At 40.5% G+C, this 9,879-nt stretch overlaps 1 long non-coding RNA gene across 1 annotated transcript in view; it reads right to left on the bottom strand.

Moving 5' to 3' along the window:
* Window positions 1–4,843: 4,843 nt before the first annotated feature.
* Window positions 4,844–9,879, bottom strand: part of LOC309539081 — a 79,131-nt gene continuing 74,095 nt past the window's right edge. Inside the window, exon 3 of the long non-coding RNA XR_014222675.1 lies at window positions 4,844–5,244. This is a non-coding gene — a long non-coding RNA (uncharacterized lncRNA). The remainder of the gene's footprint in view (window positions 5,245–9,879) is intronic.

Below are 9,879 nucleotides of genomic sequence, written 5' to 3'. Positions count from 1 at the left end.
TTGAGAATTATTTGCAAAAAATTTATAAGTTATATGAACTATAAAATGACGCATAATTTGAAATGCTAGCCCCAGCAATGAGAGTGTAATATTTATGAAATTGGAGAACAATATTGAAGGAATCAAAGTTTAAATGTTAAAAAGGATAATATGTTTTGTTTTCAGAGTAAATGGACAATAAGGGATTTAAACTTAAACTGCAATTGAAAGTACCAAAGAAACACATGAAACAAGGTTACAATTTGCTGATAAATTTATTGTTAAGAATGCATTGTGCGGGAGATGTGAGGAAGTCCGATAGAAAGTTGAAATAAGCTGTTGAAGGGTTATGACTTTTTTTTTAATCTTCTTTTTATTTCTTTTCTTTTTTCTTCTTCTGTTTTCTGTCTGTGCCTGAAAAAATGCAATAAAAACTATTTAAAAAAAAATAAAATGAAAGTTACCACATTATTGCTGCTGATCTGCTGAAGTATGCGATTAAGCCATTTTTAAAGCCATTTTTTTAAAAAAACATTTTAAACAAATATTAATGTGAGTTACATTGATCTCAGTCAGCAGATGGATCCTCTTCTAAAGATTTGCTCTAGTTTCAAGGTGGAAAGTCTGAAAATAAAGTTTCAGATTGAATCAGAGTCTAGCTCCCTGAAAGTTTATGATTCATTTATCCTTTTCCAGCTTCAGGTTCATCTCTTCACTTGTCTTATGCTTAGTTTTTAGGATACAGTAATGCTGTTGTCGTTTGCAATATTGAGGAACCAGTCCCAGGTATGACATTTTTATTCTTTGAAAAATGCTTTATACACAATATTAATTCATCCCATGTGAGTTTTTAGACATGGGAGTCATTTTGAGGCATGAACACTCCCATGTTGTAAAACAGCTCTTGTGGGAAGCAGATGTAAGATGTCCTGTGAGTCACCATGCAATGGGGTTTCTTGAGGTGTACATCCAGATGTGGCCTCTTGTGTCAAAACTTTATTTGGAAAGGTCCCCAATGATACTGCCAGAATCACCTGCTCACTTATGTTAAGTATGCACAGCCATTTTGCTGGCCTCCAGTAATGGTATTTTCTTAAGAGTGTTTTAAATGCAGACATTTCTTGAGACATATACTGTAATCAAACACTCAGCAAAGTCACCATTTGGACAGTTTCTCAGGAAACTGTTGCAGAAGGAAAGCTGTAGCAAGCAACTGCTGTAGTCCATTGTTGCAATCCTCTCTTAATGTACTAAGGAGACAATACAAACTTTATGTTGCTGTCGTCAGAGCTTTGCGGAGTGGCTGAGCCACCACCGGATCTGCAGCTCTGCACTTCTCAGCAGCCATGATGGAAGGGAAGAGAACAGGACAATCAGGCTAGTGCAGCAATCAGATCTGGTCTGGTCCTACTGCTGGCTGACGAAAGGTGTGAGAAGATCTTGGGATCAAGCAGATCACAGGCTGGCTCAGCCCCACCTTCCAAACGCCCTGCTTGGGGCTTTCCACTGGGCTCCACCTAGCAGGGATGCTGTGAGTAGACTTCCCACAAGTTTTGCAGCTGACAGGAGACCATCTGAGCTGGTAGATTCAAGTGAAGGGATGTATCTGCTCAATCCAAACCTCTCACAGACTATTTGGATTGCTCTGTTGGTTTGTTTTAAGATTAATACTCTGCTTTTCTATTAAAGCAATAAAAAAGTGGCTTACAATAAAATGCAATAAAACCTTGATTAAGCTAAGCAGCTCTTGATCTGGTCAGTGCTTGGATGGAAGATCACTCAGGAACCTTCAGTTCTAATGTGGGGAAAAGCCATTATGTAAATGTACTTCATAATAACTAACTAACAAAGAACTAAAATTAAAACCACACATTCCTTTCAAACAAAAGCATCAACAGCTAAAATAACGAGAGGCAGCAGTACTGAAAGAAAGCCTTGTTGTTGAAAGAAACAATGAAAACCATTACATATAAATATGCACTCTACATTTAACCCTTCATGTAGTGTGGAACATATGACCCTCCGAACGTTGTTGGACTACAACTCCCATTATTGCCAACCACTGGTAATGCTGGCTGGGACTGATGGGAATTGGAGTCCAACAGCATCTGCCTCACTCCTGATAGAGCCTCAAGAACCGAGAAGATGCAAAATTCCCTGTTCCTCAAATGAATTTCCATCTGATATCAAGAAAACTGGGAAGGATTTAGCAGATTTAATCAGAGCAATGCATCAGCATCTCAGGCCCCTTTACATGTGAATGCTTCACTTTTTCCTGACAGCGTCTTTACATATCATAATGTATATGGCCCTTGGGGCCGCTTGAAAAGGTAAGAATAGGTTATAAGGGTGGTATTCGAATTAAACTTTACTCAGAGTAGACCCAATGAAATCAATGAACATGACTGCTCCGAATAATACTTAGTTGAATACTACCCTAAGTCTGCAACAGCATTTGTGGAAAAAGGGAGCCAGAGGCAGGCTGAGCACACAGCTGGGCCAGAGCAAGGCGGAACCTGGGATTTTGAGCCACCTTCTTTCTGTCAGTCATGGGATCCTCAGAAGGTTAGACTACCCTTCCAGACTGATTTTGCTGACTGAGGATATGCAGAGTGGTTCCACGTCTCCACCTAATCATCATACTCAGTTTGCAAGTAGCATCATGCAGTGAGTCAGGGATGAGGGGAAAGCATTTTGCCTCTCCTCATAAGCAACTGATGGAAAGAGGCTACTTGTGCATATACTGATGGGTGCCACTAGTCAAGATCTTCCTCACGAAAACTGAACATTGCAGAAGGGACTCCACATTGCGTTTATGTTTGTAGGCAGGTACACTTGCTGTTTACGACCATTTTAAACATGTATTTTCTGGTGCCATGAATGGTTGATTCAGAGAGTATGTTCTCTGTGTTGTAATCCATAGACTACTCTGCTCTCTCATCATGAACTGAAATATCTGATTTGCAATCATTCAATCTGTCTTGCTCTCAGGCATTCCTGGCCACACCTCTACTTAATGCACAAGTTGTTCCACAGGACAAGCTACAACAACGACTAGTTCCCTCTCTCACTTCACAAGTCTGAGAAGTTCTCATCCCTGACTGGTTATACTGGCATGATAGTTGGTTTCAAAAAAATAACAACCAGTCATACAATAGACATCTTTTTCTTAAAGGTGAATGAGCTACTTATTTCATGCAGAAAAATGCAGAATCTTTCTCTCCCCCCCTTTCTTTCTCACACAGAGGACTTCCCTGGATGAGGAAGTTTTAAACTAATGCCCAGTGGCATATATCTCCATTTGGGGCAAGGTGCTTGAGAGCGTGGTGGCAGTTGTGGTTCAGCTTCAGGCATGCTTGAAGGAGACTGAATATCTGGATCCATTTCAGCCTGTCTCCAGACCTGATCATGGCACTGAAGCTGCCTTGACCACCCTGGTTGATGACATTTGTAAGGAAAGAGATATGGGGAGTATGAACCTGGTTGTTCTTCTTGACCTCCTGATGGCTTTCAACATCATTGACCATGGTATCCTTCTAGAGAGGCTCATGGAATTGGAGCCTGGAGGCACTGTACTTCAGTGGTTCTGTTCCTATTTCCAGGGCTGTTTCCAAAAAGCAGTTATGAGAGGCCCAGAGGGTTCTTGTTCTCCACGTTATTTAATATTTACATGAAGCCACTGAGAGGACTTTTGGAACCAAGTGTCACCAATATGCTGGTGACTACCTGCTCTGTTTCTGTTCCATCTACATCAGGAGAGGTGGCTGAGATGCTGGATAGGTGTTTGGAGGCAACAATGTGCTGGGTATGAGCCAAGAAATTGAAACCGAAACTGTACCCTGAAAAAACAGGTGTTATGTATTCCAAGTTCTTGAGTCAAGGATGTGGGCAGGAAGATGGCCTGTTATGAACAAGCTTGCACTGCCCTAGAAGGGGCAGGACTATAGCTTGAGGGTATTCAACTCAGGTGGCCTCAGTGGCTAGGTTTGATTATTTCTAGCTCTGGCTAGTTCACCAGGTATGGCCCGTTTTGGACAGAGATAACTGCTACTCCATGCTTTGGTAACTTCTAGACTGGATTATTACAATGTGTTTGATGTGCAGCTGTCCTTGAAGCCCTCAGAAATTTCACGGTTCAAAATGTAGCTGTCAGATTATTGACTGAGGTTCCATTTAGAACTCATATAAACCCTGTTCTAAAACTGTCATTGACTGCAAGTTCATTTCTGGGCCCAATTTAATTTGCTCACACTAGTGTTTAAAGCCCTAAATGACTTAGGCCACAAATATCTGAAAGATCACCTCCTTTCCTACAGATACTTTTGGATGTTCACGGCTGCAATAGGGGCTCTCATTAGTTCCACAGAAGGCGCAGGAAAAGGCATCCCCACAGAGGTGCATCTGGCACATTCATGGTACAGCTTTTGGTGAATGCTGTAGATGCAGATCTTTATCCCCACTTTTGACACCTGAGGTGTGTTTTCAGGACCTACCCTATTCCTATAACTGTAATTTGTTTTAACTATTTTTACTTCTGAATTGTAAATTGTTGTAACTCACCCTGGGACTTGAAGTTGAAGGGCATGTAAAAATTTGTTGTTGTTGTTGTTATTAATAATCCAATAATTAAATAAGGCAAAACTGTAGAAAAAATACTTCATAGGGAAACATGAATAGGTTCCCTGCCTCACACATTGCCAAACCCCACACAAAATTAATATGCTTAAAAGCAAAACAAAACAGTTGAAAGAGAAATATTCTGCCCAATGTTGTTTGGAGAAGCCTTTTTCTCTGCAGAAAAGATATGAACAATTCAGATGCAAGGCATGTCTGTGAAATACCTGAAGAAAGTTCCCAACTGGGTGTGGACTATAATTTGCTCCCTTGGTTCTCTTTGCTTGGGAAGCAGCCAAAGTGAACACCCACGTTTCAAGTCAAAGGAATTTAAAAAAACTCTTTTGACCCAAAGCTTTTATTTCCCATGAATGAGCTGCTATTCACAAAGTGCTTTGAAACTCAAGAGATAACTACAGTTTAATTAAAAAAAATCAAAATGCAGTTGATTGCTATTAGTAAAATGAATACTTCTGGGTGAAGTTTATAACCAATCAAACCAAAGGGCGTTCCTTCCCTGTCCCCAGCTCTGCTGCCTTGACTTCATTGGTTGTGGGTTGCAGCTCTCTCCACTGCAATTCAGTGAAGGTCATACAGGGTTCCATATATGGATCGGCCTTCTGGGTGGATATAACCCAAATGTGTAAAAAGCTATGGGAGAATAAAACAAAAACTGTACTCAGTGCCCCAGAGTATATGCACATATTATGCTCCTGCACCATATAGGCAGGTCAAACAATCCATATTTGTCAGTTCAGATGGTGCCACTTGGGCAATGGTGAAATTAGACACGGGATTTAATGGGCTTACTTGGGAAGGAGGGTGGAGAAAAGGTGAAAAGGTGAAATATGACTTGTGGTCATTTTTGACACGGCACCATTTTGGACACTTGTCCTTTTATTGCTTGTTTGCATTTTTCCATTTCTCTAAACTCTTAACCAACAAATGAATATTTAGCAAATATTTATTTGCTTATGTTTATTTTACCCAGGTAAAAGATTATTTTTCAATATTTCACTGACGTACAAAGCAAAACTTCTAAAAACAGAATGCCATAAGGGCTAATATATCCAAACTCTACAATTATCTGTATAAAACAATGTGTAGTTAAGTAGGTCTAAGTTCAGGAATTATGTTAAGAAACTATTTTAGTAATTGTGATGGTAGCAGAGTCCACTAAGTGAGATAATAATGGCAGAAAAAATTGACAATTTACTTAACTCCTTCTAATATATTTGCGCATGTACGTTTGTTCATATGTGCAGATCTTAGCTTTGCTAAACTCTTAAGACAACCAGGAATAGTATGATCTCTGAAGGATAGTTTACAGCCATAGAGGTTACAAATATGCAGAAAACATAAATCAGCCATCATCACTACAGTTTTTAAAACACACAGGACACTGTTTATTATTATTATTATTTTATAACATACTCATTACATATATATTTCATTTGGCAAAGCCCAGTATTCAAACACTGTAAAACCAGGAGCTGGAACAGAGCAATAGTACAGCAACATTTATTCTGGCTACACAAGCCTGGCCGTGCATCCTCTATTCATTTCAAAGAGGCTTGGATGCCCAACAGCAGGACATAGAGAACTGATTCTTCTGCTTACATGTGGAACCTGCAGGTTCTGTGCAGGTTCTGCCCCTTTCGATGATATTCAATTGCATCCTCCTACCTTTTTTTTTAATCCCACCACTGCTATCAATAGACACTGTGGCCACTGAGTCTGGCCAGTCCTCAATGGGCTCTTGGCAATGGGGGAGGGGGTTCCCCTCTTAGGGTATTTTCCTCAGATTATTTTTACTTTTGCAAAACTTGTGGCTACCCTAAATGTGCCACTAACTCCCTCTTGTGTGTGGATGGTACAGTTTTGGCTATATAAAGAGTACATCATCAGTACTGTTATAGATTTGGGCGGATTGGTTTTGATAATGCTTGTGAATCGCCAACAAACCTGTGTTTTTTGTATCTACAAGATGGGGGCCTGTAGTAGCAGGAACTGCTAAACCCGTCATACCAGTTTCTGTTTTTAGTTGATGGCCTAGCTGGCACAAATAACTGCATGACTGAAGTGTTTGCTATGTTGCCACAGGTACAAGTGAGGTTATGAGGAGGGGGTAAGCCATCTCCCCTCTTATCTGCCTGGACGTCATGTAATCCTAGAGTTAGGAAAACAATGAGCCAGGGAACTAGTCTTGGTGTTTAGTCTGAAGCTGGAGAGGGAAGCTGGAAAGACAGACATGTCTTGATATGTGCTGGATCCAAAGCTATGGCTTCTGGCACCCTCCCTCTCCCCCCATAAATCTAATGAGGAGACAAGGACTTTTATAATGTTAATGCTCTGAGCCATTCTTCACTCTCCATCAATACAATTAATACAAATAAATGTATTGGAAAATTATCAAAGCAAAACGGTTTTTGTGTGATTCTTCTGGGTAGGATCTGCACTCTACAGCCTTCCTGGTTGCCTTCCAGTGGAATACACCAGGAAGAAATTCCTCCCATTAGACTTTTTCAAATCAGGAAGTGTAGGCAGCCAGGGAGGTTGCAGAGTCCCGGAGAAATGTTTGATGGAAAGGAAACACACCCATACCACCCCTGGCCACCGTGCAACCGTTAAGGTCAAAATCTCACATTCACATAAATTCCAAAGCGAGAATGAGAAGAAAGGACACCTCTTTCACAGAGGAAGAAAACTATTGAGAAAATGGAGAACAGGTCTCAGCACAGCCCTACTAGTAGCCATACAGTGGCCTAGCAACAATTGTAGCATTAAATCATGCAGACTTCTGTGCTACAAAAAACTTAAAATAAGGGGGGGGGGAACCATGCCAGCATACACATGACGTTTTATTCTAGAATCAATGGAGACTGAGCACTTGTTTTTACCCATGTAGTCCTCACAGAATTTAGATCTATTGCACTACATCTCAGTGTGTCCATTTGAAAACAGATGTAGGTGATCCTGGCAATGGATTTGCCACAGCTGTGCAATGATGCTGTGGGACGCGCACATTACCGCTTCCTTCTTCGTTCATCTGGAGCATGTGCAGGGAGAAAAAGGTTTGGCTAACCTAATCAAGGGGAGGGTTTCCAAGTGCATATCAAGTCACCATGATACCCTTTGTGGATGGGCAGGTTCTAGAATCAATCTAGATTGAAAGAAGCACGTTGAGGATGAGCACGAACGATTTTGCATTAGAAACAAGTTGGCATGCACACAACCTACATGTTAAATACAAACGTGTGCAATGAAGCCCTGATATGTCAAAATGGAAAAATAATAGGCTTGAGGGTATATTAATTTTGAATGGCCAGAAATGGAGTTGCACAGACTGTGTAACGCAGCAGTTGGGGGGTTGGACTTAGACCAAGGAGATTTAGACTCAAATCCTCCCACAGCAACAAAGCTTACTGGGTGACTTTGGGACAGTAACCATCGCTCAGCTTAACCTATCCGACAGGTTTGTTGTGTGGATAAAAGGAGAAATATGTATGCCACTCTTAGTGCTTTACAGGAAGCATGGGACAAAACCTTTTCATAAATAAACAACCCTTTTAGCCGCCAGTTGTTTCCCCATGCAAAATTGCTCCCCAGTCTGCTGCTCCCCTCCCCTTCACAGGGTTCCAAGTGCATATTTACAATGACAATTATACAATGCAAGGACAATTGTGACCTGCAGGGAAAGGGTTAGGCACCTGGTCTCTGTATTACTCTTTTGCTCCAAAGCACAGCCTCCCGAGGCAGCTTTTCATTAAAAACAAAACAACAACATCACTGTCTCCAGAGGCAGCTTCTCATGAAAAATAACAGCAGCAGCAACAAAAACGTTGGGGCTTTTGCTTCATGTAATAGCATGCAATGTGTGATTTTTCCCTTAAAAGATATCATTTGATTCATTTTTTTCTATCTTTTATAGTTTGTAAACCACCACAATTTATATGTGAAGCATGTAATGGATTTCCACAGCAAATACAGAAAAAGACACATCAGGCATGTGAAGCTCCAAATGTACATGGATTAACTTTAGTTAAACATTTGGTCCTGTACTTTGAACTAGGTTACTGATAGCGTAGGAATGCAGCTCTGGTCTGGATTTTGTTGAAATTAATGGGAAGCAAAACAAATCCTGCGCTCTAGGTTGGCAATAAATTATAACCATTTTTTAATTTGTTTGTATTTTTTTGTCAACATAATAATTTTTTTAAAAATGTAACATAAACTTACACTGTCATTCTGACAGGGCAGGGCCACAACTTGGCCCTTCAACTATTCTTGCTAGTTCCTTTCAGTTTCTTCCCAGCAATGAATAACGTGAAATCACAAATGAGGACAAACAGAAAGTAATTTTTCTCTGTGTCTATGGCTGTCAGATATATTTCCTATTGAGAAGTCTGTTGCCACCTCAAATATCAGGAGTACAGAACTAAATATTGAGAATGACAGCATTTTCTGGATTACACAAAGCTTTGCTACCCAAGGACTATCCTTATTTGTGATTATACATAATTGTGGCAATAATCGGACAAACTTCACTAGTTCCATATTTAAAGAATTCCTAACCAAAACCAGATTTAAACATATTCAAATATCAAATCACACAGTTTCCACTGACCATGCTGCAAGAATTGTCAAAGAAGAGACGGAAAAGATGACTAATTGGAGTTTGGAGACAAAGGTGGCTTGATTCCTTTTGAAATATAGAACCACACCCCAAATGATGGGTGTGCATCCAGCCCAATTATTGATAAGAGGATAATAACTTACTAAAACTTATTGCATTCTAGTATGAAAGAGGAAGTGCAAAGGAAATAGACACACTTGGGTTACAGCGCCATGTCTACACCAAGAGTTTAATTACCAGCCAATTTAAAGAAAGATTATTTATCTCTCAGAATTTGTTAAGAATGATCACCCCAAAGCACAAACTGGAGGTGTTATTGAGATTTCAAAAAATGGGAGTGTGAGGACCTCTATACAGTCACTTAGCAATTAATATATTTTTCTCTAAGGAGCTCAAGGTGATGTAGATGGTTCTCCACCTCTCCATTTTATCCTCATGACAACCCTGTGAGGTAGGGTTAGGCTAAGAGACAGCAACTAGCCAAAGGCCACCATGTGAGCTTCATGGCTGAGCAGGGGTATGAACTCTGATCGCCCGGGGGGGGGGCACTAGGTGGCGCATTGGAAGATGGCTGACAATAACATCTCTCTGACACACACGAGGTAATTAAGAGGCTGCTATGGGAAGTATGCAGCCTTCCCGACCCCCCA

Source organism: Podarcis vaucheri (assembly GCF_965113315.1).
Source record: "Podarcis vaucheri genome assembly, chromosome: 8".
NCBI classification, from domain to species: domain Eukaryota; kingdom Metazoa; phylum Chordata; class Lepidosauria; order Squamata; family Lacertidae; genus Podarcis; species Podarcis vaucheri.
Note: the sequence above shows the minus strand (reverse complement) of the source record. Positions and strands in the feature narration are given on the sequence as shown.